This window comes from Agelaius phoeniceus, chromosome 2 (genome assembly GCF_051311805.1).
Source record: "Agelaius phoeniceus isolate bAgePho1 chromosome 2, bAgePho1.hap1, whole genome shotgun sequence".
Taxonomy (NCBI): Eukaryota; Metazoa; Chordata; class Aves; order Passeriformes; family Icteridae; genus Agelaius; species Agelaius phoeniceus.
The window spans coordinates 102,723,388-102,728,888 of record NC_135266.1 but is presented as its reverse complement, the minus strand read 5'-3'; positions in this window follow the sequence as shown (position 1 = coordinate 102,728,888).

Sequence of the window (5,501 nt, the reverse complement as noted above, 5' to 3'; positions counted from 1 at the left end):
TCTTAGAGGTATTGTTCAGCCTAAATGATTCTCTGATTTGGTGAAGCCAAAGGAGAATTTTATTGCTCTTGGCATCAACCTGTCCCTGTTGGAAAGGTGCAGAGGAGAGAGATAATGGACTCTCCTTGGATGTGCCCAGTGATGAGATGAAAGGTATTGGCCCAAAATGTAACATGGGATATTGCAATTAGTTATCTCAGATTTCCAAGGAATTTAGTGTCCTGAGGTATTCCTGAGCTATTCCATTTCTGAGGTATCCCATTTATTTCTAAAGAGCATTTGACATTGCATTTTATCCAAGCACCCAGGGAGGCTAAGGAGAGTATTGGAAATTGGTAGTGTGTATTCACTGACACAGAGGAGCATCCAACCTAAATGGGGGATTTGCTTTAGGATACTAGCTGCTCTGGAACTTCTCCTGAACCCATAGAAAAAAGACAGATCTCTATGAAGATGAAGCCTGAATCACTTACTGAAAGTTTGACCAGTGACCAGTGAGATCCTAGAGCAGCCACAGTCCAAACCAAGCAAGTCTCATGTCCTTTAGAATGTCCAGGGTTCTTGCTCTGAGACTGCTCAATAAGTGGGTCAGGTTGGCCCCAAGGCTCCTACAGACTGGAATGGCTTTCTGTGATTAAAAGTCATCTATTATTGTAGTGTCTTGGCTTCACAGAAGCTGCTGGGAACAAAACAAATAAAAATATCAGCTGCTGAAAACCTGTGATTTGAATGTGGACCAAGAGCATTTTATAGAAGCCTCTTGGATTGACATTGAAATTTGACCTTGCCCTTTAGAGCTTACCAGAGCTTGAGGACAGGCTTCTTCCATAGGGAAACTCCAGTTCTCCATCCAACAGGGTAATGTTTTCACAGGTGAAAAGGCATTTCCTATGCCTGGAAACTGCATGAGTTTTGGTGTGTAGTCAGCTTTTACAAGCTAGCTTGGTACAACTACAATGGCAAAACCCAGCCTTGGACAGCTCCCCCTTCATTAATTTCATGGGTAGCTGCTTTTAACCTGCTCTTTGTTCTGTCTGTTTTACTTGTTATCTGTTGTCTCACTGCTAATCTATCATTCAGCTGCTGTGTGTATGATCTCTTATTCTGTTGCTTGCTGAGGTAATTTGCTCATGCCATGATCAAGATACTACTCTCCCTGTTTTGTGGGGTTCTTTTATGAATGATGATCTACCACTTTTATAAATGATCTGCTGGAGATCCAGACATTCAGCAGCCTACCTAAAGCTGTGGCTTCCAGGGTGCTGCTGGTCATCACATGGCCAGATATGCATGAGCTGTTGATCTGATACATCCAGGATGAGTTAGGGTCATTAGTGGTGTAAATATTTCTTATATGAAGATCCTGGACAAGTAGATGCTCTTTTTGGGAAGTTCTAGCTGCCCCATTGTCACTGTCATATTTTCTGAAAAATCCCTTCACCAGGATTTCTTCTCCTGGGAAGCTGAGAAGCCTCAGAGAAAAATGAAAACAATAATTATCTGATTGCTTCTCCTGTGCTTTGTTGCTTTGGAATATGGTTGGAGATTTTTTTATCCAACATGTGAATGGTTTTAACTTAATGACCAATCACAGCCAGCTGTGTTGAGGCTCTGGAGAGTCACGAGTTTTTAATTAAAACCGTCTTGTTAAGCCTTCTGTAAGTATCCTTTCTCTATTCTTTAGTATAACATTAATATCATATCATACCATACCATAAAATAATAAATAAGCCTTCTAAGAACATGGAATCAGATTCTCAATTCCTCCTTCGTCCTGAGGACCCCAAAAATTCCACACCCCATCACAGTGTGGGAGTTGAAGAATGAGAGAACAGGTGTTTTGCATTGTCTCAAGGGACCATATTCCCTGCTTGACCCCTTGTGCTGGTTTGCCTTTGTGGAAGGTAAGCCAGGAGGTGGAATCCCCACACAAATACCTTTGAGAGATTTCAAGCCAGAGCTACAATTTCATAGGAAATTTTCAATAAAGGCAATAGTACAGAAACACTGGCTTAAACAGAGAAAGTCAGAATATGACCTGATACCTGTTGGTCAGGGTGGCAGTAGCATCCTGATTAAATGGTGGCTGCAGTCCCTTTGGAGGATGGATACAGCCTTGTCCAAGCAGTGATCCTGTGAAAAGGTCTCCTCTTCCTCTGGAGATCCAGAGCTCTTGTCCTCTGGGTATCAAGGGGGGGTATTGTGGTGTCCCAAGCCCCAAATTATATACAGGCAGGAGTGTTTGGTACATCCCCCAGGGCAGGAAATTCCACAATGGGATAATGTAATTCTGTGAGTCATTCTGGGGAGTCCTTGATGGTCCTTTAGCAGAGTTGGCCCCCTCAGAGTGTGACTGCCTCCCCAGAGGGAGTTATCAGGGCTGAGTCATGGAGAAGGTGAAGAAACACTGCTCTCTCACTTTAACAGCTCATCAGAAAGTAATGTAGATGGTGGTAGACACTTTGGTTACACCTTACAGTGTGACCCAAGACACCCCCACACTCCAGTGTTTGGGTCTCCGAACCTTTGACTGCATGATGACCAACAAGCACCCTCGGAGCAGCCAGCCCAGAGAGCAGCCTGGCTGACAGAGGGCTTGAGGAGGTTAAAACCATATGCTCTGTCAGGGAGGGCAGGTCTGATTAATGTCAGAGTACAAGTTCTGAGGGATGAAGAAAGCACATTCATACCGCTCTGTGTAAATCATGCTTAATTTTTCATCGGTAGACAGGGGCTATGGGGAGGAGGACTGGGAAACACAGAGGTTAAGTGACTTACCCCAAGCTGAAGAGCATTGCAGGATAGAAATCTCCAAACCTGCAAAGCAATCACTTGGTCACTGGGGGGGGGCGGGGGGGGGGGGTCTCAATTTAATTAGCTAGTGTGTTTTTATTTAAGAATGACAGTGCATTACATTTGCTCGTAATTCATGGGCATCACCCCACTGTGTTCAGACAGAGATCAAAGAGATGGCTCCTGCTCTCAGCTGTGCTGCTAGAAAAGGTTTCTTTTCTTGCCTTAAATTTGAGAACATTGACATTATCTAAAACATTCAGCAAATCATTTCTTTTTTTCTTGAAAGCAGACTTCCTTCAAATAATTTCCTCCTTCTTTGGTGCAAGTTTCCACACTCTGAAAGCTCCATGCAGAGACCAAAGAAATAAATCAGATCCCAGGCATTCAGCCCCATTGCTCATTTTGCAGATCCATGTTTTGCAAGAGATCATTTTCACACACAAACTGCAGCCTGCTCACAAAAATTGGCAAAATAAAAATAATTTCTGAAATCACTGGCCACCAAATCCTTGTATAAGCTTGGAGTGATTAAGCCTGGGTTATGATGACAATGTGAATGTACATGATGCATGTGTAGTATCTGGATGGGTTCTGCTGCCACAGTGTCAGATCTGGGGGTAATTGCTTCCCAGACTTGATTAATCACCATTCCCTTCACTCCTGACCTGAGAACACAGTTGGCTTGTTTTTCCTGACTTAAGGGACTGTGATCATATTCCGTAAAGGGATGCTCAGAAAAAAATCAGGTTCATGACTAACAGAAACTCTCACTGAACTCACATAGTACTTGGGCAATGTTAACTCCAGGAAGGAGACCAGATTGGTTGGTGGATGAGCTTTTTTTTAAGAGCTCATCCACCAATGATGAGCACCTAATCTGATGGTTCCCTCCAGTGTTGCTCTCTTCAATTTTCCCTTCTCTGTCCTTTTCTGCCTTCTGTGACTCTTAGTAGATACCCAGCAGTGGTGGCACTGGGAGGCAGAGGGCAGGTCAACATGTGAGTGGCTTTGCAAGGGGGTAATTTTTGCAGTGTTCCCAAAATACATTCCCAGAAGAGGGGATCTGTGGAGGAAAACCCCCAACTGAAGGGGTAAGCTAGATGGTTTGAGTCTCACAATCGCATGAGAATTAATAGGGAGGGAGGTGACAGCCTTGGGGCATCATGTCCTTGCTCTCAACACATTCCAGCAGCCACCTGATGGTCACTCAGATGGGTGGCAGCCAGGCAGAAGGGCCCTCTTAAGGCCCTCCCTTCTCTGAAGTGTCCTTGCTCTGCCATTAGCACATTTAGGGTGAGCAGAAGTCAGGTACCAAAAGGTCCATCCAATCCCCAGATTGATGTAATTATCCAAGGATGTGCCTCTGCACTGATGCCGGCTGGGGACCTGCAGAGCAATAGTGATGGATTTAGTTAGGGCATGGGCTGGTCTGTGAAACAGCAGGGCACATCCCCCCTACCCTGGAGAAAGTGAGGGGCCTCTGCTCTTTCTCATTAATAGGAGGCGTGATTTTGCCTCCTATTACCTCACACTTACCATGTGTTAAAGGCATGGGTGTGGGCAGTATGATACCCTTCAGTTTCACACCCTTGCCTCTGTGACTTGCTCCTGTGTCCACCCATTTTTGTATTTATAGTACCCAACAGAAGCTGGTTAAACCACTGGTGTGCCCACACACATGCAGGCACACACAAAAAGGTTTATAGGTTTGGCAGAAAAGATCCAACTTGGTACATTGCACAACCTTCAAGAATGGTATATAAACTATCACATAGAAAAGTATTTGTATTTCAAAATAGAAGTGTTGTGTTTCAGCACTGTGCAAACTGATGCCTCAGATAAGAAGCATGGCATTAGTGGGGGTTTTTTTGCTGGTGAGTGTGGTATTCACATACTCTTTGAACAGAGAGAGACATAATTCTCTCTCCCAGGATTTCTCCTGGGGAAGGCAGTGAGAAATCCTGTGAGAGAGAATTATGTCTCTCTCTATTCAAAGAGTAAGTGAATACCACAGGTGAGGTGCCTTTATCCTAAGTCCCAGATATTAGCACAAAGAATTAAAAGGAGGAAAAAATTATGCTTATCCTGTGTATTAGCAGTGTCTAACCCTGCCAAGAATAAATATTCGTGCAATCACTTTGCAGTTAACTGGCAACCACAAAAATGCACACATATAAAATGTAATTACAGAGGCTCCATAAACTCAAATTATCACCTATAGCCAGGCACATATTAGATACTAGATGCTCTGTTAGATCAGAATCTCATTCTAATTTGAAATATCTATCTCCTTCTTGCAAAGCAAAAAAATCTAAATGGAGTCACATAAATCCTGCTTCACCACTCAGTTAAAGAAATGTGATTACAGATCTGGAAGCAGATGCAGATATTAGCAGGGAAGGGATGATGGCAGAAGCCTACAGGAAGGAGTCGATGCTTTCCAGGGCTCATTTGTAGGGGAACACATAGCAACAGAATTTCCATTGTTTTGCACTTCAGAGTATGTAGTGCAGAGAGGAGATTTTTAAGTGCTTTGGAGATTTTCATAAGGAGTCCGTTTCCATTGTTGAGTTCTAAATATTGCCTAAGCTCACTGGGAGCAATATACATTTCCACTGCTTTTCCCTTTGAGTCCTCTGCTCTTGTGAGGAGGTTCATGCTCTTGGCTTGCCCAACCACTGCCTTTGCTCCCATGTTGGAGGGGG